The sequence below is a fragment of the Oncorhynchus masou genome, chromosome 1, assembly GCF_036934945.1.
Source record: "Oncorhynchus masou masou isolate Uvic2021 chromosome 1, UVic_Omas_1.1, whole genome shotgun sequence".
NCBI lineage: Eukaryota > Metazoa > Chordata > Actinopteri > Salmoniformes > Salmonidae > Oncorhynchus > Oncorhynchus masou.
This window is the reverse complement of record NC_088212.1, coordinates 60969119-60995610: the sequence shown is the minus strand read 5'-3', so window position 1 is coordinate 60995610 and position 26492 is coordinate 60969119. Positions and strand designations below refer to the sequence as shown.

General features: G+C 40.9%; 1 pseudogene; it reads left to right on the top strand.

Moving 5' to 3' along the window:
• Positions 1 to 1376: 1376 nt before the first annotated feature.
• On the top strand, positions 1377 to 23438 carry LOC135540082 (SHC SH2 domain-binding protein 1-like; annotated as a pseudogene).
• Positions 23439 to 26492: the final 3054 nt, after the last annotated feature.

The following is a 26492-nucleotide window of genomic DNA, read 5'->3' as shown; positions in this document are numbered from 1 at the left end:
GTCTCTGACCTTCTCCCTATAGGCTGTCTCATCGTTGTCGGTGATCAGGCCTTACACTGTTATGTCATCAGCAAACTTAATGGTGTTGGAGTCGTGCCAGGCCGTGCAGTCATGACTGAACAGGGAGTACAGGAGGGCACTGAGTACGCACTCCTGAGGGGCCCCCGTGTTGAGGATTAGCATGGCAGATGTGTTGTTACCTACACTTACCACCTAGGTGCGGCCCGTCAGGAAGTCCAGGATCCAGTTCCAGAGGGAGGTGTTTAGTCCCAGGGTCCTTAGCTTAGTGATGAGCTTTGAGGGAACTATGGTGTTGAACACTGAGCTGTAGTCAATGACTGGCATTCTCACCTTTGTCCATTCTCACCTTTGTCCAGCCTTTCAAAGCATTTCATGGCTACAGACGTGAGTGCTACGGGTCGGTAGTCATTTAGGCAGATTACCTTAGTTTTCTTTGGGACAGGGACTATGGTGGTCTGCTTGAAACATGTTGGTATTACGGACTCAGACAGGGAGAGGTTAAAAATGTCAGTGAAGACACTTGCCACTTAATCAGCGCAAGCTCAGAGTACATGTCCTTGTAATCTGTCTGATCCTGTGAATGTTGACCTGTTTAAAGGTCTTACTCATATCGGCTGCGGAGAGCGTGATCACACAGTCGTCCGGAACAGCTGATGCTCTCATGCATGTTTCAGTGTTACTTGCCTTAAAGCGAGCATATAAGTTATTTAGCTTGTCTGGTCGGCTCGTGTCATTTGGCAGCTCTCATGTCATTTGGCAGCTCTCGGCGCTGGTGTTTGATGGTTCGTCGGAGGGCATAGTGGGATTTCTTGAAAGCGGCAGCTCTACCCTTTAGCTCAGTGCAAATATTGCCTGTAATCCATGGCCTCTGGTTGGGGTATGTACATACAGTCACTGTGGGGACGACCTCCTCAATGCACTTATTGATAAAGCCAGTGACTGATGTGGTGTACTCAATGCCATCGGAAGAATCCCAGAACATATTCCAGTCTGCTAGCAAAACAGTCCTGTAGTTTAGCATCTGCTTCATCTGACCACTTTTTTAAAGACAGAGTCACTGGTGCTTCCTGTGGTAGGAGCGTGGATCATGAACACCATTTGCCTCTTGCAGCATGACATTTCCTTTGCATAGAGTTGATCAGGCTGTTGATTGTGACCTGTGGAATGTTGTGCAAATCCTCTTCGATGGCTGTGCGAAGTTGCTGGATATTGGCAGGAACTGGAACTTGCTGTGGTACACGTCGATCCAGAGCATCCCAAACATGCTAAATGTGTGACATGCCTGGTGAGTATGCAGGCCATGGAAGAACTGGGCCATTTTCAGCATCCAGGAATTGTGCACAGATCCTTACAACATGGGACCCTGCATTATCATGCTGAAATATGAGCTGATGAAGGAGGGTGAATGGCACAACAATGGGCCTCAGGATCTTGTCACAGTATCTCTGTGCATTTAAATTGACATCGATAAAATGCAGTCGTGTTCGTTGTCCATAGCTTATGCCTGGCCATACCATAACCCCACTGCCACCATGGGGCACACTGTTTACAACGTTAACATCATCAAAATGCTCGCCCACTCGACACCATACACGTGATCTACCAAATTCTCTAAAACAACATTGGAGGTAGCTTATGGTAGATAAATTAACATTCAATCACCTGGCAATAGCTCTGGTGGAAGTTCCTGCAGTCAGCATGCTCCTTCAACTTGAGTCATCCATGGCATTGTGTTGTGTGACAAAACTGCACATTTTAGGGTGGCCTTTTATTGTCCCCAGCACAATGTGCACCTGTGTAAACAGCTAGGTGTGTAGTTTATAGGTAAACTTCAAATAAGGATTTATGACTGTCTGTGGTTGAGGGCTATAATACTGTCAATGAACAAAAACCTAGCTCGTGAGGTCGACAGTGCTGCTTACCTTCATGCTCAGATTCTATCCCAAATAATGACAATAGAGGACAGTATTTCCTTTTTCAATCCTGCTCTGACAGTGGTAGTTTAGCTAGATCGTGAAAAGGGGCTCATACACAGTCACTGGGTAGCCTAGTGGTTAGAGCGTTGGACTAGTAACCAGAAACCCCTGAGCTGACAAGGTACAAATCTGTCGTTCTGCCCCTGAACAGGCAGTTAACCCACTGTTCTGAGGCCGTCATTGAAAATAAGAATTTGTTCTTAACTGACTTGCCTGGTTAAATAAAGGTAACAAATAAAAAAAAACTGCACTCAAAAATTCATGTCAGGTTTTTATTTTACCAACTATTTTTAACTTTTTAACTTTATAACCTGACAGTTGTAGTATGCTATTTGTGAATGTGAATATTATTTTATTATAACTAATAGTTAGGTCTTCATATTTAATTTTTGTGAGCCATTATAAATCAGGTCCAAAGGATGTTGCAATTTTGATAGTTCAGATTTTCCTTAGATGGGTACTTATACAATAACACAACATGCTACTTACACGTAACACATTTATGACTGAAATCATTGTTTCATTTCTGATGCAAATGCTTGCTGGCTTGACAAGTTCACAAGGTCATACAGAGTTGTCCATTTGTTATCCTGTGGTCCTCTGTGTGTTGTTACCCAGTCATCAGATTATATGTGCTCAGACAATATGAGAAATAGCCTGTGACAAGCTGCGTGTCAGAATAGCCACCATGTTTATCACGTAGATGCTGATTTATACCACAGTCAGCAACATGACAATAAACTTGACAATAAAACAAACCTCTGATAATGCTCAGTGTAAACAGACATTTTCCAATTAGTGAATTCATGTAAATCCACAGTTTGAAATGAATGTTCTTTATAGTGACCTGGCCAGTTTGATGTACCTGATTAGGTTGATGGATTAAGATGGAGATGCTGATGGACAGGTAGAATCAGGAGGTTGACACCAGATTGCTCTGACTAGGGTCAGGACGTTACCAGTCACCACTGTCCATCTCATTTTAAAGACTTATTCTTGACATCCCCCACTCTTTCTTACTCATTCCTTCCCATCTGTGCACTGTCCCTCTGAAACGACATCATTGACTCACTATTACCTCAGTCGGGACTACTGCTTGGTGTGTAAAACACTGCCCAGAAACAATGACTGTAGTCCCACTCTACCACTGAAAAAGGATGCTGTCAGCAGTAGGCTACCACTTGAACGTGAAAAATGTTAAAGGGATACTTTGGAATTTTGGTAATAAATGTGACGGTTTTCATGCGGTGAAGGAGAGTCGGACCAAAATGCAGCGTGTAGATTGCGATCCATGTTTAATGAAAAACGTAAAACACAAATCAATACAAATACTACAAAACAAAAAGAACGTAACGAAAACCGAAACAGCCTATACTAGTGTAAACTAACATAGAGACAGGAACAAGGACACTAAGGACAATCACCCACGAAACACACAAAGAATATGGCTGCCTAAATATGGTTCCCAATCAGAGACAACGATAATCACCTGACTCTGATTAAGAACCGCCTCAGGCAGCCATAGACTGATCATGCTGTTTAATCAGTTACTTGATATGCCATACCTGTCAGGTGGATAGATTATCTTGGCAAAGGAGACATGCTCACTATCAGGGATGTAAACATATTTGTGGACTTCATTTGAGAGAAATAAGCTTTTTGTGTGTATGGGACATTTCTGGGATCTTGTATTTCAGCTCATGAATCTTGGGCCCAACGCTTTTTGTTCAGTGTAGATTCATTTGTGTTCTCCACATAAGGTGACACAAGTGCCTGGTAAATGACAGTATTTTATATGCTTAGTGACGTTGGAGACATTGATGTACAGAAACCTTGGCTTATGGACCAGCTTCAGTCTAGAACTCAGGAGGACCATTGCAGCGTTCATCTATGTACTACTGAGTGCACAGAGAGAGGTTGACCTTTTCCCCGAAAGAGTATAAACAAGGGGGCTCTAGTGGACTGCTTTGACCTGACATGGTAACCAGTGGTCTAGTGCTATTTTATTTAGGTACCGGAGCGAATCTGGTATTTTTTTTATGTCATCATTTCTCAATTAACCGACATGTAGCCTACTGTATAATTTCATTTTAGAATATACATACTATGCATCATCCTAATTGCAGATTGTTTATGCTTACACATAGTGTCTCATATAGGCCTAATTTGGTGTTTTTATAACATTCGAAAACACCAAATTAGGCCTATCTTATTATAAATCAAGCCAGTGGTAGGCAACTAGATTCAGCTGCGGGACGGATGGTCGGGTCAGAACAGAATGATAATTACTTGTACACTGCATATTGTATTTGAAAATAATCATTTCATAACTTGATTACATTGCGACACAATCGCATTGGTCTCTTTTGTTATTTGTGGGAAAACTTTGGAAATGACACTACACAGCACTACACCACTGATGATGACCGACATGAAACAACTTAAGAGCAAAATATATAAAATGGTCATATCGTTGACAGAAACGCAAGCAGCAATGAAAAGTACAATTTTGACAGATGACTCTGAGTACACTCTAAAAAATGTGTTTGGATGACCCAACTGCTGGGTTGCAGGCATTGGGCAACTTAGTGGGGTTATTTTCTTGAGAAAATAGCAAAGTTGGGTTGTTGATGCTGTGTTATTATTGAGATATGATCCAGTGGGTCAGATCAGAAGGTAGGCATAGCTTAGTAGGGGCGTTGCTTTCAGATATTGTTATTTTTGGCTACCTGTGAGAGTAAATGTCGTTCCTGTTCCTCTGTTCTTGTCAGGTATGCGTAAATGGCTGTAAGAGAGTCAAGTGCAGGAGAGCAGATATTGGGTAGCCAACGGAGCCTTTTATTTAGGCGAACCAAAAGCACACGGCAAAATAAACACGAAATAACAATTTGGGTTAACATAACCCAGCGCAACAGGCTAACGTGCGCATAACATGAAACAGAATAAACAATACCACACAAAGACATGGGGGAAACAGAGGGTTAAATACACAGCACATAATGAGGGAAATGAGAACCAGGTGTGTGGGAAAACAAGCAAAGACAAATGGAAAATCGTTGACGTCGACCGCCGAGCACCGCCCGGACAAGGAGAGACATCGACTTCGGTAGAAGTGGTGACAGTTCTGTTGTATTGCAAGCACATGAAAAATTGTTAGCACTAACTTCTGTCCCTCTACTTCTCTCTCGCTACCCCCTCCCCCCTTCCTATTGTATAACTTCAAAGAAAATTACATTTCAGACCGTTTTGAAGCTTTTAAGAGGCTTACAGAAGTGTATATGTTCCAATGTTGGGATAGTTACCACTTTATTACAATATGTAATAAATCATCTACATATTATTAATATTATATTATAACATGTAACATGCAAAAATATATAAGGAACATTTAAAATTGCGGTGTACTATCTTAACATCTGATACAATACAACAGAACAGATGAACAGGAATTACATTTACTCTCATGGGTGGCCTAAAATAACTGCCTGAAAGTCATGCCTCCTGAAAATGACCTAAGGATTACATTATAAAATACCCAGCTGCTGACTCAACCCAGCATGAAAGTGAATATAACCCACCTGATGGTTAAATGAACCCATGTTTGGGTAATCTGAACAACCCAGCCAGTTTAGTTATTCACACAACCCAGCTGTCTGGGTAAAAATAACCCAGCTTGTGCTCTGTCCAGTATTTACCCTGCGCTGGGCTACCAAAAATGAATAAATAATTAGGTTGTTTCAAATCCAGATTCTTTTTGAGTGTTGGCTACGTGGGCATGCTGTCAGGAGGCTGAAGCGGCCTAAATGACAGTCCATCTGTGAACGCCCACAGACCATGTGTTCCTTACACATTGAGGTCTCAAAAAACAATAATTAACACTTAACATACTCAAATATTGTCACAAGGGTTTTACAATTCTCAACTCAAAAGGCCTCTATTTGCCTCCTTGCTGAGGATGTATTTTCTGCATCACCAGCAAGTTCACTTTACCCCTTTTGAAATAAAATCAATCTTTTAATAATACTGTAATGTATTTGATAATAAATATGAATTGAACAATGAATCTGTCTCTTGAAAATGTATCTGCTGACCCCTACTGGACATAAAGTATGAACTTCAGGGACTGGGACTGCATCTGACAAGGCTTTGCACTGGGTCCACTAAAGCACAGCAACATACGCCTTTCACTATATAAACACAACCCATGAAAATATCCCACAAACTCGTAATAAACAGGCGTAAACAGCTAGGTGTGTAGTTTATAGGTCAACTTCAAATAAGAATTTATGACTGTCTGTGGTTGAGGGCTATAATACTGTCAATGAACAAAAACCTAGCTCGTGAGGTCGACAGTGCTGCTTACCTTCATGCTCAGATTCTATCCCAAATAATGACAATAGAGGACAGTATTTCCTTTTTCAATCCTGCTCTGACAGTGGTAGTTTAGCTAGATCGTGAAAAGGGGCTCATACACAGTCACTGGGTAGCCTAGGGGTTAGAGTGTTGGACTAGTAACCAGAAACTCCTGAGCTGACAAGGTACAAATCTGTCGTTCTGCCCCTGAACAGGCAGTTAACCCACTGTTCTGAGGCCGTCATTGAAAATAAGAATTTGTTCTTAACTGACTTGCCTGGTTAAATAAAGGTAAAAAAAAAAAAAAAACTGCACTCAAAAATTCATGTCAGGTTTTTTTTTTACCAACTATTTTTAACTTTTTAACTTTATAACCTGACAGTTGTAGTATGCTATTTGTGAATGTGAATATTATTTTATTATAACTAATAGTTAGGTCTTCATATTTAATTTTTGTGAGCCATTATAAATCAGGTCCAAAGGATGTTGCAATTTTGATAGTTCAGATTTTCCTTAGATGGGTACTTATACAATAACACAACATGCTACTTACACGTAACACATTTATGACTGAAATCATTGTTTCATTTCTGATGCAAATGCTTGCTGGCTTGACAAGTTCACAAGGTCATACAGAGTTGTCCATTTGTTATCCTGTGGTCCTCTGTGTGTTGTTACCCAGTCATCAGATTATATGTGCTCAGACAACATGAGAAATAGCCTGTGACAAGCTGCGTGTCAGAATAGCCACCATGTTTATCACGTAGATGCTGATTTATACCACAGTCAGCAACATGCTTGACAATAAAACACACCTCTAATAATGCTCAGTGTAAACAGACATTTTCCAATTAGTGAATTCATGTAAATCCACAGTTTGAAATGAATGTTCTTTATAGTGACCTGGCCAGTTTGATGTACCTGATTAGGTTGATGGATTAAGATGGAGATGCTGATGGACAGGTAGAATCAGGAGGTTGACACCAGATTGCTCTGACTAGGGTCAGGACGTTACCAGTCACCACTGTCCATCTCATTTTAAAGACTTATTCTTGACATCCCCCACTCTTTCCCCCTTCTCATTCTGCTCTTTCTTACTCATTCCTTCCCATCTGTGCACTGTCCCTCTGAAACGACATCATTGACTCACTATTACCTCAGTCAGGACTACTGCTTGGTGTGTAAAACACTGCCCAGAAACAATGACTGTATTCCCACTCTACCACTGAAAAAGGATGCTGTCAGCAGTAGGCTACCACTTGAACGTGAAAAATGTTAAAGGGATACTTTGGAATTTTGGTAATAAATGTGACGGTTTTCATGCGGTGAAGGAGAGTCGGACCAAAATGCAGCGTGTAGATTGCGATCCATGTTTAATGAAAAACGTAAAACACAAATCAATACAAATACTACAAAACAAAAAGGACGTAACGAAAACTGAAACAGCCTATACTAGTGTAAACTAACATAGAGACAGGAACAAGGACACTAAGGACAATCACCCACGAAACACACAAAGAATATGGCTGCCTAAATATGGTTCCCAATCAGAGACAACGATAATCACCTGACTCTGATTAAGAACCGCCTCAGGCAGCCATAGACTAACGCTAGACATCCCACAAAACCCCAAGACAAAAACACACCACAATAACCCATGTCACACCCTGGCCTGACTGAATAAATGAAGAATAAACATAATATATTTCGACCAGGGCGTGACAATAAAGCCCTTTATCTACTTTCCCAGAGTCAGATGAACCTGTGGATACAATTGCTATGTTATATGCATTTTGAAGGAAGTTGCTAACTGGCATGCTGGTAGATACCCATAAACTTCCAGTCATTGTGCTAACACTAGTTAGCATTGGCTTACAAAACTACCTCTAACTTCCTTCGTACTGGACACAGAGGCAATAAAATGGTATCCACGAGTTCATCTGACTCTGGGGAAGTAGATAAAGGGCCTCATTGCCAAAATCCCAAAGTATCCCTTTAAGGCTTTAATCTCAGTCAAGGATATCTCTCTTTCATCTCTATCTTTGTATCTCTTTCTCCCCCTCTATCTTTTCCCTCAATCTCTCTCTATTATTTTTGCTATGTTTCTAAAGAGTCAAAGTGCGTTCCTCCCCTTCCTCCAGAGTCTCCCATATGCACTGATATGAATAAACAATATAACAGCTCAAAGGTATAGGGAAGACCAGGCATTTCCTTCGTATATAAATGCCTCTGATTTACAATTTGTGATACATCTCCACTCATATGTAAAAAAATATATATATATAAAAAAAAGAAGAAAAAAATAACTGGTTTACTATTGGGAACGCACATCAACCGAACCACGCCAAACCTTTAGCCAACGGCAATGCTCAACGGTCGAGACTCCGTAAACCGGGTAAATTTTGAAATGAGCAATGTGAAAGTGCATTTCTTAGCAAAGGCACAGTCAGTTAGCTAACTCACCCGTCATTTTAGTGCTGGATTTTATTGTACATTCGGACCCCTGCTGTGCCTGGTTTGAAAGTTGTACATTGGCTGAAGAAGATGGTTGTTCATCTATGACGGAGCCTCAGCTTGAAGCAAGAGGAGACACGGCGGCCAGAGTGGTAGCAGAGTGGTAGCAGAGTGGTAGCAGAGTGGTAGCCATTAAAGTCAGAGTGGTAGCCATTAAACGCGCCAAAGAGCTGATGCAATTAAAGAACCTTAGAGAAAAGTAGATGATGAGCAAGCTTGACCATTTTCTAAAGAAAGATAATCTATCTGAAGGAGAGGAGTCTGTGTTCAGGTCTTTACAACTAGAATTAGAACAGACTTACACGGATTTGGAAAAGGGCGCCTTTGTAAGGTCAAGAGCAAAATGGATTGAAGAGGGGGAAAGAAACACTAGTTATTTTTTTGCACTTGAAAAGAGAAACTACAAACGAAAATCTATAACTGCACTCAAAATGAATGATGTTTTATGCAAAGATCCCATTACAATATCATCATTTGTCAATTCCTTTTATGAAAACCTTTACAGCTCTCAATTTCAGGAATATGGTTGTGAAAGCTACATTTGCCACATTCAGAATTATGTCCCTGAGGATGATTGAGGATGATTGAGGATGATTTTCACTCAGTTTGCGATTCACCTGTGTCAATTGAAGAAATTAGAGAGGCTCTGAATTCAATGAAAAAGGGGAAATCACCTGGCCCTGATGGCCTGACAGTTGAATTCTATAGACAGTTTTGGGAATTGCTAGAAGACCAGATTTTCAATATGTTTCAAGATTGCATTAAAAAGGGGAAAATGGTCTCCACTATGAAACAGGGCCTTATTTCATTGATTCCGAAGCCTGATAAAGACCCTTCTCTCATTAACAATTGGAGACCAATTACTTTATTAAATGTTGATTACAATTGATTGCTCTGGTTGAAAGATTTAAAAAAGGAATAGATACCATTATAAATGAGGTTCAAACAGGATTTATGAAGGGCCGTCACATAATCTCTAACATTCGTTTAGTCTTGGACCTTATAGATTATTCAGATGCAATTGACTCAGATGCGGTTGTCCTATTTCTGGACTTCTGTAAAGCCTTTGACACAATTGAACATGAATTTCTCTTTAGGTCTTAAACTTTTTGGATTTGGTGAAAATGTTGTTAAAGTAATTTGCATGTTTTACATAGATATAAATAGTTATGTGCTACTAAACCTTAATACTTCCAAAAGATTTAATATCAACAGAAGTGTACGACAGGGATGCCCAATTTCACCATTTTTATTCATTTTGGTTGTGGAACTTTTATCTCTAGATATTCTGAATAATGCAAATTTGTATGGCGTAACCATTTTTAACAAAGAAATCAAAATTTCCCAACTGGCTGATGATACTACTCTTTTCTTAAGAAACAAAGACCAGGTCGCACATGCCCTTAATGCTATAACTGCATTTTCTATTGCATCAGAATTAATGCTGAATGTTTCTAAATGTGAAATCTTATGTTTATTTGACTCTGATGATAAAGAAATATAAAATATTCCTGTAAAGGACTGTGTTAAATATTTAGGAATACATCTGTCAAAAAACCACTTAGTCAGACAATATTTGAATTTCTCTCCTAAAATTAAGAGAACTAAAAATATATTTAATAATTGGCTACAAAGAGATCTTTCTATACTTGGGAGAGTACTTCTGTCCAAGGCATAAGGACTGTCTCGTTTTGTGTACCCCTCATTATCGTTATGTGTAAATCCAGCTACTTGTAAAGAGATCAATAAGACCTTTCTTGACTTCATCTGGAAAAATAAGTCTCACAAACTAAAAAAAATCTATCCTTTCTAACAAAAGAGCTGAAGGCGGTCTAGAAGTGTTGGATTTTGCTGACATAAATAACACTTTCAAGATAAACTAGTTGAAAAAATGTTTGATCGATACTGATTCAATATGGTATTCCAAATAATGTGTTTAATAAATTGGGAGGTCTTCAATTTTTACTGAAATGTAATTATATTCCTGAAAGATTACCTGCTAAATTGGCTAGGTTTCACCAACAAGCTTTAATGGCCTGGAAAATATGTTTCCTGCACAATTTTTCCCCTCATAAAGCTCTTTTGTGGAATAATTCAGACATAACTGTAAGGAATAAGTCAGTATTCTACCCCAGCTGGCATGAGAGGAATATTGACTTTGTTCTTGATATTTTCGTCAACAAGGGTAATATTCTCACATATGAACAATTTACAACATTGAAAGAGTTTTCAATACCATTTAGAAAGTTTATTTCTGTGATCAAAGCCGTTCCCAGTGGTTTAACTACACTTATGAAAACTCATCTTAATTTTGGGAATGATCACAAAGTTTATCTAGAACTCGGATTGGAAGGCGTGGGCTTACTTGAGAGATCTTGTTGTAATATATATATAAGACAAATTCTTCATTCACAAAACCAACTTACACCGAGAGGAACGCTTTTCTGGAACATGCTTATTCCTGACATTGTCTGGAAAAATGCATGGTTAAAGACCTTACAAATACTGTATACCAAAGAAAGTTAATTAAGGAAGTGCACTTCAAAATTTTACACAAGATATATCCATGTAATTCTATGATTTCCAAATGTGTGGCTATTGATGATATCTGCGTTTTCTGTGAAAAAGAATGTGAGAATCTGTTTCACTTGTTCTTTGAATGTAAATTTGTGTCAGATTTTTGGGAAAACCTTGCAAAATACTTATTTACCATTATGAACACTGCCTATATTTTTTTTTACATGAAATATATAATATGCTACTATTTCAATGATAACAAAGCCACTGAAATGATTGTTAATTTTTTTAATTCTTCAAAAATTCCAAAATTCTATACCAAAATTACAAAATTTTCTGATTGAATTTAATTATCTTACTAAAACATTAACCCTAGTGAATAACTTCAAAAATAACATCTTCATGAATCATTATAATAAGATATTTTCAGAGTTTCATAATTGCACTTAAATTGTTTATTTTGTATTCATTTATTGACATTTTTTGTATGTTTGACTATTGTCAATACCTGCGTTTGGTTTGCTAAACACGTTTGATGTAGCAATGTAAGTTGATTTTTGAAATATGACAACAACAACAAAAAGAACACGGCGGCTGATAGAATGATGTCGACAGCAGATTCAATAACTTCAAGTGAAAGTGGACAGAACAAGACAGACAAAGTGGATTTGGAGTTGAATTAGAAGAGGACGCCAGAGATTTTAATTTGCGACAAGAAGATGTTGTCAGACATGGTTTTGTTTAGTAACTATTGTTGCACATCCCAATCGTGCAGCTAACCTGTCAATTTACTTAGCTAGTTATCTAATGTTACTGTAACTAGCTAAACATGCAATGCCACCAACTGTTGACTCATAACAGCAAATAAGGCTGGGTATATCTAATTTCATCTCTAGTTGCTGTATTTCAAAGAACTGTTAGAGAGAGAAAATGTATCAGTACCTATCCATGGAATTATTTTGTCTCCCCTTGATCAATAATCGCTGCTAGGCCATGCCAGATCAGTAATTGATCATGAAGGATAGGGCAAAAGGGAAGAAACCACGTTGCACTATGCATCCAAGTAGTAAATGATATATCAATCTAACTGATACTTTATTTTCTATCATAGGACTTTTTCAGAATGAGGAGCATGATGGTGACAGTGGCACAGACTACTTCAACCCTGATATGGCTGGTACTCAGTTGCAACGTGATGAATGCCTAGGAGATGCATCCCTTCCTGACACCTTTCAGACAAATGAACTGCTTTATTACGAGAGATTCAGAGCCTATCAAGTCTACACGCTAGGTATGATAACCTTACATGGTCTTACATCAATTCAGTTGTCAGGTTTACTGGCTAAAGAGGATGAAAGATGATTACTGCAACCATATTGATCGATCTTTCAAGGCTCCCAGTGAAAAATCTAAACAAAGCTGACTTGAGGTGTTGTCCCAGATGCTGTCTGTGCTGATTTGCACAGGTGATTGTAAAACATCAGAGGTGAAGGCCTTCACAGCTGACTACCTGGAGAAGGTTCTAGAGCCTTGTGACTGGCAGGCACAGTGGTGCACAGACGTGTTTGATGTGCCAGTGGAGGTAAGTCACTTCAACCTGAAAGATTTCCCAGCAAGAGACTTGTCTAATGGAGCTGTGCTTTGTACATTGCATGAAATGAATTGGAACACTTGCACTCTGGATGCAGTTTTATAGGGAATCTGAATCCAGAGGTCTGGTTAAACAGTGAAACAGCTATATTTTAGTAGTCAAACAGGGTAGCCTAACAATTTACCCTTGAAAAATGGTCATATGAAGGTTACAACATCATACTTATGCCCCTTTCCCCAGGTGGTGGATGTGAACTATAAGGAGCTGAAAGCCAAGGTGAAGCTGGTGGTGCCCCTGCAGTGTGAGACGAGAGGCTGCGAGCTCATAGAGGCGACCATGAATACCCTCTTAGAGGCCACGCTGCACAAAGTGCCTCTGCAGGAGCTCCATGTGCTGTTTGATGAGTCTGGGGACTTTGACCAGACTGCGCTGGCACTTGAGCACCTCCGGTAAGTCCCTATTGTTAATAAAACTGCTGAGTTTTATTTTTCAAAGGGCTGTTAAAGCCTCAGTTATTCTTTCCATGTCAGATTAGAAAGCACAAGAAAAAGCACCTGTGATACATGCTTCTTGTTGTAGGACTTTGCATGTGGTGAAACTGCCATTCAATGTTGCTGTGCCTGACTTACTGTGTGTGTGAAAATGTATCCCTCTTGTCTTTTTGTCCACTTGATAGAACTTTAGAAAAACATATTTTTTGGAGTGGTTAAAAGCTGCAATATGACAACTTTTTTTACAAAAGCACTCAGAATAATGTCAATGGACATGACATGTCACTTCAACCCTATCTGAATGTACATATTACCTAAACTAACCTGTACCTCCGCTAGAGATGAAATGGTATGAACATTTTGTATCACGGTTATAGTGACCAGGGTTATCAGTATTATCGCGGTATTGTTAAAATGTGCTGGAAAAGTACTGACACGCACACTGAAATCATTTCACCAAATTTTATATTGAAAACCAACCAATAGAATTAGCAGCACTATGCACTTTTTGTGTGCATAAACATTAAAATAATAACATTAACGATGGCGCCATGAGGTAAAAGTTTCCCTAGTGCAGGTTTAAATGAACACAACCTTAAGCAATCAAAAAAAAAATATAATAATAATTAGCAGCACTCACTTTGTAGTGAGGCACGGCAACCTTCACCAGCCTCAGAAAGCCCGGCCTCTCAACTTAATGAAAGGGCTGCTGTCACGTTCTGACCTTTATTTCCTTTGTTTTGTCATTATTTAGTATGGTCAGGGCGTGAGTTGGGGTGGGCAGTCTATGTCTGTTTTTCTATGATTTGGGTATTTCTATGTTTCGGCCTAGTATGGTTCTCAATCAGAGGCAGGTGTCATTAGTTGTCTCTGATTGAGAATCATACTTCGGTAGCCTGGGTTTCACTGTGTGTTTGTGGGTGATTGTTCCTGTCTCTGTGTTTGTTTTCACCAGATAGGTTGTTTAGGTTTTCTCACGTTTATTGTTTTGTTAGGTTGTTCATGTGTAGAGTCTTTATGAATTAAACATGAATAATCACCACGCTGCGTTTTGGTCCGCCTCTCCTTCAACTCAAGAAAACCGTTACAGCTGCAGTGAGGTCTTGAGATTTTTTTTTTATGTGGGTGCATAAGCAGCCTGCCTTTTAAAAAATGCTTGCTCGAGTGTCACAACTGTAGATGAGGAGGGACCAGTAGCATCACTGGGTTAGCCTGCTGCTCGACCACTCCGTAAACAAGGGAATAGAAAATGTATTATTAATATTGGTGTTACATTATAAATACTATTGTTCACACACACAGTCTATCTTCTGTGTTGCATTTTAGAATATGCAATGACCCCATGCACAATTTACATGAATACAAATTAGTCTTAAGAAGACAGTGATAATTGCGATGAGCCCAACAATTGACATAAATACAGGAGTGTTGTATAGGAGTCTATAGTGTTTCTCCTGTTTAAACACTTTTACGACCAAGTCGAAGTCTGCCGGATTGTAAATGAATAAAATATGTTGTTTGGGTGACAACTACATCAAATAAAATGTCTTTTTAAAGCCCTTCTTACATCAGCTAATGTCACAATGTGCTATATAGAAACCCAACCTAAAACCCCAAACAGCAAGCAATGCAGGTGTAGAAGCACGGTGGCTAGGAAAAATTCCCGAGAAAGGCCAGAACCTAGGAAGGCCTCTTCTGGCTGTACATAACGTGTGCAATGGGTGAATAGAGTCTGCAGACATACGACGTATACAGCAGCAGAACAACGTGTAGTGTTTTTACAAGTGTAGGCAACACCGAAAGCTTCAAATTACATTATTGACAAGCAAGTTAAACAGACAAACCATGGCATTTTTCAATTTTTATTTGCATGTTCTGCAGACAGGGGGACAATCTTCGATTAAGTTCCCCTCAAACCCAAAATAAGACCACACTTCAGATTTGGTCCTCTTAGAAAAATCTCTCGAGCACTGTCACTGCCTTCCGTCATGTTTTCACACACAACAAAACCCACGTTGCATGCTGCGCCTTCGTCAGACTGTTGCTAACTGTGGTTGACGCTGGGCAGTATTTACCGTGAGTTTTTAATGATAATAAAAATGTGAAACTTATCGTCTGGGATTTTAACGTGGTTCATCATGAAACCGGTCACCCTTTCATCCCTAACCCCCGCACATTGACTCGGGGCCGGTACCCTGTAAGTTATATAGCCTCGTTATTGTTGTTTATTTGTGTTACTTTATATATATTTTTTACATTAGTTTATTTGGTAAATATTTTCTTAACCAACAGTGCAGTTCAAGAAGAGTTAGGGGCTTGTAAAGTAAGCATTTCACGGTAAGGTCTACCCTTGTTGTATTCGGCGCATGTGACAAAGTGTGATTTGACAGACGAGACAGAACCGACATCACCCGTCACATTACAGCCGCAAAAAAATAATATATGGACTAGTTCTTATGTGATACTAAATAACAGAAGGGTGTGTTCAAATTTCGTGGTGTCTTCTGGAGACAGTGGGACGACGAGGATGATGACTTTGACTACTTTGTCAGATGTGTGGAGCCTCGCCTCAGGCTGTACGTGTAGAAGGGTGATAGTGGGGGGGTGAGGGTGGGAAGATTAGTCAGTGTGTGTGGGCTAGATTGGCACATTCTCATTTAGACTGTATTGGTTCAGATCTGCCAATGACACGGCTAGCTTGAACCCATTATTTTAATGCCGCTATCAGAATGGCCATATGGCATAGGAACCTGTAGAGCATTGTAAATGAGTGCAGTTCAGGAACACTTGAGCAAGCTTCGTGTCTAATGGTTGTTGCTGGATATGTTCAATGCTGTTTGTGAGAGGGTGGAGATTATTCCTTGGCCACTAGATGGCAGTATGTACCCGGGCATTGTGAGTGTACTGTGGCGTCTCCTATTTTTGTATGGGTGGAGAAGAGGGTTAAAAGATATCTTATTGGCTTCAGCAGAAATCCACAAGCTTGTTAATGTTAGACCAATCAGCTCCTAGTTTTTTACCAAGGACACTGTTTGCCGATTTTGCTTTTAATAGACAAAGAATGTCTTTAACCCATTCACGATCGGCTCCTTAGAAAGAATGGAGGGTCTCGATTCATTCTCCAAATAATGGTTAAGAACATTTTCAAGTGCCGGACATGGCCATCAAACAAACAATGTTGTGCTCTGAGCATCTCCTCTATTATTATCCCACCTTAACCTCTCGTTGCTCTCCAATGTTGCTGAAAAATTTGTTCCCAGCAGTCCTCATAATGCAATTGTGTTTTAAGGAAAACAAAATAAGTATTTCTTCCTCTGTGGCTGTCAACCCTGTAGGTTTTATGATATTCTAGAGGATCGGGTGCCTGCTGGACTTGTGACAGAGTATTACTCTCTTTTGGCACGATGCTCTCAGAAGTTCCAGGAGTTTTCTAGCCTGCGGAATGGCATCAGCAGCGACTCGGAGTCGGAGCTGGACAACGTGTCCATGGTGGAGGGCCTAAGGATGCACGAGCAGATGGAGGCTCTGAAGCGCAAACTCCGGATCATTGAGAACCCGCTGCTCAGGTAGCTGGCCAAGGGGACATGGGGTGGGAAGACTGAGAGGAGCTATCAGTGCCTCTGCAGAGTGTGTTGAGGGAGTAGTTGTGTGACTGATGAAGTTGGTCTCCTAACAGAGGGAAAAATAGGAAGACTGAGTAAAGGCTATTGGATTCACCTCTGTCCCTAAGCTAGCATGTTTGACCTATACTGCCCCAGTTGAGAGCAAAACATCTCACAGAATGACAGTACACTACAGTCCAGTTCAATGCATCATATTCTGGTTAGAATACAAAAGAGGGACAGCAATTGAATTTATAGTTACTACTAACACACACTTGGTGCCACCTTAATTGGGGAGAACGGGCTTGTGGTAATGACTGGAGCGGAATCAGTGGAATGGTATCAAACACATGGGTTTTCCAGGTGTTTGATGCCATTCCATTTGCTCCGTTCCGGCAATTATTCTCCCTTCAGCAGCCTCCCCTGACCTATACTTTGAGACGCTATTGGAAAGTGGAGATGCAACCATTCTGCTTTGTCCAATGCTGTACCATTGTGTTCTTCTACATAAATGTATTCTCTCCTGACACTGCAGGTATGTGCTGGGATACTAGGTGAACTCAGGGCAGCAGGCTTGCAGGGCCAAGGGGCCTCGTGTCTCTGTTGTCCGTCTCCACTACATGGCAGACCAGCCTGATGGCAGACCAGCTAGGGCCTAAATTCTCAGGGGAAGAGTTTGAAGTACATGTATGGCAAACAAATAAAATCATTTTATATATATATTTTTTTTTATTTACATCCATGACATTTATCCATTCTTAGGCATATTGTATTTTGTCAAATGTAAGTTTGCCCAGGTTTCCATTTCAAATGGCCTGTTTAATGAGATGACCAGAGATGAAACCAAATGGTTAAGTTCTCTAACTATGTGACACTTGTGTATTGGTCTAATACGCTGGGATTTGCTAAGGTGTGTGGGCTTTTTTTTAAATTTGACCTCCCTAGTTCCTGTACACTGGCATTCCACCAGGATTTGTAGAAGCTGTGTCTGTTCGCCTGAATGCCTCGGCTCTATCGTTGTATTCCACTGAGACGTTAGAAGCAGAAAACATGTGTTTTTGTGTCTTTCTTTGTTTAGTCGTGAGCGCAGATCTGTGTTGTATAGACCGACTGTGTACTGGAACTGCTCTGTGTTTAAATATTAGTTTTACAGTGAGCCCCTGCTGGCTGTGAGTGCCTGCTACGAGGGAGACGTGGTCATCATCCTTCAAGGACACTACACTGTCACCAGCTCCATCAGTATCCCAGACTCCATATCAGTGGAAGGTAATGTTTCATATTTCTGCAAGCAGCCTTTATAATGGCAGGATGCACTACTGCTGTATGTATGTACAGGTAACTGCCAGAGTAATGGAGAAACAACTCAATGAGGGCTACAGAGGATACTGAAAGCAGGTGCTTCCACACAGGCGTGGTTCCTGACTTAAAACGATGTAAACTATTTGCCATGGCCGTCTGTCACCAGATCTCAACCCAATTGAACACGTATGGGAGATTCCACCACCATCAACATATTGAACACTTGTGTAAGTGTTTCAGATGAAATCAAGTGTTCACCTGCAGATTATACTGTTATGGTACTGGTTGTACTATGTGGTGTGTTAATGCGTGGCGAAGGTAAACCACAACCACTCAATCTACAGCACATGGAGTGAAATGAACGTATAGCAGAGAGGATGTGGGATGTACAGAGGGAGCCCTCGGGAATAAAATAGAGCTTGCTGGCGCAGTAAAAATAAGAACAGGGATGATATTAATGCATAGAGAAGGCTAGCCTGGGCGAGGAGAGGTCAGAGCAGAGGCGTCGCGTCAGTCTCTTTATGCAAATGGTGGGCCTGCCGAGTTGGATAGAGGGAGGGGAGATTGGAGGGGCTGTTTACATGCGTTTGTTTCTATGTGCGTGCCCTCCTGTGGTGCTAGGAAACCCCTGAAAGCTGAGATAAAGAGGGTGTGGAAATATGATGCAGCGCCGCCTGGCACTGCACCATGACAGGAAAAGAGCAACTCAATTAGACCACTGGCGGATTACCATAATAGAATTCTCCCTCCCACCAAAGAGCCTTTGATATTTAGAGGAGCAGGGCACACACATGCGTTTATTGCTTTTTGGATATTGCTGTATCAAAGACGGAGGGGTGAAAATGCATATGATCTATCTTCATAATAAGTATTGCGAGTATTTCCGAAAAGCGTGTTCCTAAGGAGACATTAGAATTCATTAGTGAGGAGGTTCAGTCAGCACTTGTTGAGAACAGACTGGATTCTTGATCTGCAATCAGTGCAACCGTTTTTGCATTTTTTAAAATTAATTCTCTAAGCAGCAGCACGTTTTTGCCAGTCATGAAGCCCACTGGGAATAGGGTTTTCCTCTCCTGGATGTGTGCATGGGCTTTACCAATCGATATTCAGCCTTTGGCCTTTCCAATGGCAGCGTGTGGAACCTAGCCAATGCTGTAGAATTGTTGGCCACATTGTGGAACACCTGTCTCCAGGCCATCTGTCAAGGAACAGAGAATAATGAACCCTAGCCGTCAGAACACTGTCCATCACATTTGATCTGCCTGGGATTGTGCTGAATCGCTACTTGTCATGTACACCACTGCGATGTTGGAAGGAGAGTTCAGACCCAACACTGTGGCCATTGAGCCATGACCCAGTTGTCCCAGCCGTCAGCATGCAAAGATGGAGCAAATGCAATTTAATCTAAATGTATTCTTTCTATGTACAGTTGGTGGTGGGGAGGGGGGATCAATACAGTAATAGAGTATTGACCTATTGTTTTTACAGAGTTCCTATCGATACTGTGGCTCCAAGTTTAGATTATTGCTAGGTAGTTAATGTTAGCTAGCGCTAGTCGGCTGAACCTACGCCAAAACCTAATAGCTCATCATTCTATTGCTTGTTCGCCATCTTTTTAAATGTTGAGCCAACATGTTTTCAGCACGTATCTCCATGACAGATCAAAATGCCTTTTTCATGGCTCTCTTGTCCCTCTGCCGCAGACATACACTACCGGTCAAAAGTTTTAGAACATCTACTCATTCAAGGGTTTTTCTTTATTTTTAAAATATTTTCTACATTATAGAATAATAATGAAGACATCAAACCTATGAAATAATACATATGGAATAATGTAGTAACCAAAAAAGTGTTCAACAAATCAAAATATGTTTGAGATTCCTCAAATTGCCACCCTTTACCTTGATGACAGCTCTACACACTCTTAGCATACTCTCAACCAGCTTCACAAGGAATGCTTTTCCATCCGTCTTGAAGGAGTTCCCATATATATATATGTGTATATATATATATATGTGTATATATATATATATATATGTATATATATATATATATATGTATATATATATATATTGAACACTTGTTTGCTGCTTTTCCTTCACTCTGCAGTCCAACTCATCCCAAACCATCTCGATTTGGTTGAGGTCGGGTGATTGTGCAGGCCAGGTCATCTGATGCAGCACTCCATCACTCTCCTTGGCCAAATAGCCCTTACACAGCCTGGAGGTGTGTTCTCCTGTTGAAAACAAATGTTAGTCCCACTAAGCGCAAACCAAATACTCAGGCCACAAATGTAATTATACAATATACCATATTACTTCTTACTAGTAATGAATTTGTTTTAGAAAAACTACAAAGCATGCTCTTCTGTTTTTTTGTGTGGGGTGGGTGGGGGGGAGAGCTGAGTGGCTGGTAGAATTTTAAATCTACCTGTTCTGGTGGCTGGTGGACCAAAAAGAACATTTTAGGCCCTGATTTAGGCTAATAAATCTTCTTTCTTTTCAGGGTTCGGGTTCGGGTTCAGGGCTCGGGTTTTCCTCTTGTCTCCAGGTGTACATCAGGGTAAGCTGGAGATGGAGAACTGTGTCCTTCAGTGCGAGACGACAGGTGTCATTGTGCGAACGTCAGCCCACTTGACTATGAACATGTGTGACCTCTACGGCTGTAAGGTGAGAAGTCATTGACGCTCATCACTCTTTCATGGTAGCTTTTTTTTTTCTAGTACAGATCTAGCTCTCGTGTTAATCATTGTGTGTGTCTGAGGCCGTGCAGTAGCCTAGCTGTGTCTCTACATGCTGATAACTGTTGTGCTATAGGGAGCTGGTGTGGAGATCCTGGCAGTGTCTGCAGTATGGTGGGAAATGGCATACATCACTGCAAATAAGGGATCCTGATCAAGTTGAGAGATTTGGAAGTTCTACTGGTCATTTACCAATCTGTATATTACTGTTCCCTGCACTAGCACATCCAACCTCCATCTCTTCCTAGGTTCAGTTCAATTCTAAGCCTGTGGCATTATCTTCCCTCAACCGAAATTGAATTTAGTGGAGAAAGATGTTAAAATGCACACACACACACCGCCAAAACAAATATGGACTTATTTCCCTTGTTACCTTCAGACGAGTTCTGGGGTCTTATCTCATTCCCTGAGGCTAGAATGGTAGTGTGTTTTTTATCACTCCCTCACACAGAGCTTTCCTTCCTGTTGTCTCTCTGCTCGGTGTGTTGGACTTGGCCAGGACAACTTAAGCAGGAAGAGCGACGTGATGACTCTGTTTATGCCTGTCTTTCCCCCCTCTCTCTGTTGCTCATCTGTCAACCTCCTCCATCCCTTCAACCCCACCAGGACTTTACGGATGAGCTGGACACCATGCCCAAGATCACCATGGTGAACAATGTGACCCACAACAACGAGGGATACGGAGAGATCCTGGTCAAGCCTAGTGATGCTGTACCAGGCGAGGCTGCACAGGAAGACACCCCGACAGGTCTGAACTAGTTCCTAAGCCTGGGGATGTTTTCCTAAGGAATATTATATAAAAAAAGGGGTGCCGTAAAACAGAGTCTCGATGGAAACTAGTGATGCATCGGCACTTATCAAATCTTTCACATATTTTGCGTCGGGTGCATTCCAAATCGAGTTTTGTCTTCATGAAAATTGAGATCTGCAACAAGCGAGCAAGCTTAAGATACAAAACTAACACCGCACAAGCTACTCAAACTTTCTTACATGGTATGAAAAGAGACATGGACGAAACAAGGAAAAAACTGTAATGCCTCTAAGGGGAAATATAATTTCTACTTAGAGAATTTTGTTTGAGTATTGAATACCAGCGCTCCCATTCAAGCACATAATCCAATATGGAAGTTCCAATAGACTTCCTTAGGTAGAATCAACAAGACAGGATTGTCACACGAGACTAGGTACTAACCAAGCCTTACTCAGTATTTCCCACATCAATGGGTTTACTGTCTCTGGAAGTCTGAGTTGGTTTCACTGGGAAGTTTGTGAGAAAATGTGCTTGACCTTCAGTCCAGGGCAGCTACAGAATAAAAGGTGCAGCTGAAGGTGGCATGGCTTAAAATAAATCTGGAGTGCTCTCTTCATCTCCCTCACTCTCCGATGTCCTCTAATGGAATGTCCCTTATTGTTTAACCCCAGTACACAAGAATAAATACCTCTACCCCAGACAGGAGAATGAGCGAAAGTGGCAGAAATGTAAACAAACGAAATAAACAAAGCTCTCTCTTCTCTTCAGATTACCCTTTAAAAATGTCATCTACAACATTCATGAATTTTTGCGGAGACACTACTAAGCCAACAACCGGGTAGTAATTGTCATTTGCGTTGTTATTGAAAAGATGATGTCCATTATGGTCCTTTGTTATTTCCCATCCGGAATTTGCAAAAAAGCTGCTAATAAAACATTTCTCAACACTCCATTCCCCGCTTTAAACATCGAAAGAGGCTGCTTGCATTTGGATTTGAAAAGGTAAGAGCAAGGCAATTATCTACCATTGATCCCAAAGGGCAGTCTTTGTTAGAACACACTGACAGTCCGATTTGAACAGAATATAGTAATATTTCACAGGAAGACATGGTGTTTTCATACATGACACATCCGAATGTCATGATGGAGAAGGAAGTGGAAGTGGTGGTATTAGGTCTGAATGTCACAGCGAGGTGTTAACAAGCCTGTCATGAACGGATTCACGCTCTTTTCCAGATGAGGAACTGGATATAGAAGAAGGGAACGAGGACATGAAGGGTGAGGGGAAGATGCGGGTGGATGTGGACGTGCAGCTCATCGTGGTGGACGACTGCTCTGTGAAGGAACCAGTCTCCTATTCGTCTTGTTACGCCGTTCCTCCGGAGTTCACGGAGGGCAACGATGCCATCAAGAGGGAGCTGGTGGCCACGTCAGCCAAGAAGCAGCGACGCCAGAAGAGCATGCTGAAGGAGCTGAGAGTGACCCAGGCAGATGACAACCTGCTCTCCCAGGAGATGTTTGTCTCCATACAGGACAACCAGTTCAGGAGAAACTGCATGGGCAGCTTCGGCACCTTGTACTGAGACTAACTGACCCTTCTTCCTGTTCTGTTTTCCGTACATGCACAATCACACTTTTACTTGATTTATTCCAACCTCTTTGCTAAATTTTGCTGCACTGACTAGTGAGTGGGTATGTGTACTTTTATACACTTTTTATCATGGCTTTTTAATACAATTCTCATTTTAGTATACTGATATCGTGTAGTCCTGAGTCTAATAAACACAATTATTTTCACTATGACTAATGATGAGACTCAAATGTCCTTCAAATGTTTATTCACTTTTTTGGGGTGGATATTGTATGATTTCTTGTAATGGATATTGTTAAGATGACACTGTTTGAAATGCTTTTGTTGTTGGGAGAAATCATGTTGCCTTATTTTGAGTTAGTGTCTCACCCTCACCTGTAGTTCTGGCCATTTGTTTATCAAATGTTGCTGAAAACACTCTGTAAACATTCTAAATCATGAGCCAATTAAAATGAGTACTTATATAAGTTTTGATCTGTTTTTTTTTTTCAATTGGATACAGGTCATATGAGAGGGGTGAAATCTGGAAGTGTGCTCATTGGTTTTCTGGGCTTAAGGCTTCACCTTTTATAAGATGCTCACAATTGTTGAATTCCAGTTGATTAATTTTCTGGGGATTAAAGGGCTGGTAAAACCTCATTACACCACAGACAGTTTGATTAATTACCTAATCCAGCATGCCCCTGTGAAATACAACACATTGTACTGCCTCTTATGAGGTGTCCCAGGCTGACCTCAATAGACCAATTTATTCCACAAATTCAAAACTGAATGAAATGGTGCTGGTAATCATTATGCCAGTGAAAGCATCTGTCCAATGATGGAGAACAAAAATGTATCTGGTGATGAGTACAGACTGACAAAAGTGCATATTTAGGTCAGCATTTGACTGGGAGAATAGACTAATTGGATGTGAAATGGTTTTGTTAAATTGAATGTTTTTACATACACATTTAATGGACCCACTAACAACCTAGGGATCGATCATTTCATAGTGTTTTGTGTATGGGGGGGGGGGGGGGGTCAAGGTGTTACTCCCCCTCTGCTTATTCCCGGTAGGACTTGTTACTCGTGAATGACTTGACCCTATCATAGCATATTTGTAATTTCTGCATTAAGCGAAAGTTCCCTGGTTCAAATACCCAAGCCGACAAGGGGAACAATCTGTCTCTACCTGTGAGCATGGCACATAACCCTCATTTGCTCCTGTGTATGTGACAATAAAACAGATATTTTTTGTTTAAAAAAAATTAAGCTATAGGAATAACAAATAAATGTAACTTATAGGTCTGAACACTGTCCGGGTATTGGAAAGAATCTATGAACAGGATCGAGGTGGGTTTTCATTCTGTCATCTGAGGAACCAATTATTGCTAGGACGGCTCAGGAAACGTGTGGTTTTGTGTTGAGAAACTACAGGCGATTATTATAGATTTTCCTCAACGTTTCAGTGACGTGCCATAGATGTCAAATAGAACGGGTGGAGAAAGAAACTGCAGGGCTTTTTGGCAAACGTTTTATCTTCAATAGAAGAATTTGAGGATGACAAAAACAAGAGCTCTGGGTGATGGAGGACAGTAGAAAGTGCTGTTTGAAGTGGTGTCCTTTTTATAAATAGTGAGTGTCTACAGGAACGAGCAGTGGCCGTCGTTCTGGGGGAGAGGGAAGGGCCTGTTTGTTGTCCTCTAACTACTTTGTCATATGAGGGGAGATAGCTGACAGGCTGGCTTTTAGACTCACTATTTCTCTCAACTTTTGTAGCTCCCCTCCCTCTTAGCATTTATGTTAAAATGACATTTTATGCCATGACACTTTCTGACAACAGACCATTATGAATTATTTGAAAGGCCTAAATGGCTGCATTCACATAAGCAGCCCAATTCTGACCTTTTGCCCAATGAATGGAAAAAATAGCTGATCTGATTGATCAAAAAACAATTAGTGACGAAAATATCTGAATTTGTTTGAGTTAATGAATACTCTTCTAGTCTTTATATGAGAAGTTTGAGACTCCTTTGTCTTCCTATTATTATAATTTTTTAAATTTGCTATGAGAATTCATATTATTTTAAAATAAGAATTACTTCAGGTTGGCAGTTAATTAGCTGTGTCAGGCAATTTCCAACTCTCCCCATTACTTTGTCAAGCCTGCAATTCTCCTGGTGTCCCTCACATTGCCATTTCTATGGAATATATTGTAAGGAAGGGAAACGTTAATCATACACTGTTATACACTATCATACACTAAACGACTACCACCCCGTAGCACTCACTTCTGTCACCATGAAGTGCTTTGAGAGACTAGTCAAGGACCATATCACTTCCACCCTACCTGACACCCTAGACCCACTCCAAATTGCTTACCTCCCCAATAGGTCCACAGACGACGCACTCGCAACCACACTGCACTCTGCCCTAACCCATCTGGACAAGAGGAATACCTATGTGAGAATGCAGTTCATCGACTACAGCTCAGCATTTAACACCATAGTACCCTCCAAACTCGTCATCAAGCTCGAGACCCTGGGTCTCGACCCCGCCCTGTGCAACTGGGTACTGAACTTCCTGAAGGGCCGCCCCCAAGTGGTGATCTCCATCTCCACCCCGCTGATCCTCAACACTGGGGCTCCACAAGGGTGCGTTCTGAGCCCTCTCCTGTACTCCCTGTTCACCCACAACTGCGTGGCCATGCACGCCTCCAATTCAATCATCAAGTTTGCGGACGACACTACAGTGGTAGGCTTGATTACCAACAACCACGAGACGGCCTACAGGGAGGAGGTGAGGGCCCTCGGAGTGTGGTGTCAGGAACCTCACACTCAACGTCAACAAAACAAAGGAGATGATTGTGGACTTCAGGAAACAGCAGAGGGAGCACCCTCCTATCCACATCGACGGGACAGTAGTGGAGAGGGTAGTAAGTTTTAAGTTCCTCGGTGTACACATCACGGACAGCGTTGTGAAGAAGGCGCAGCAGTGCCTCTTCAACCTCAGGAGGCTGAAGAAATTCGACTTGTCACCAAAAGCACTCACAAACTTCTACAGA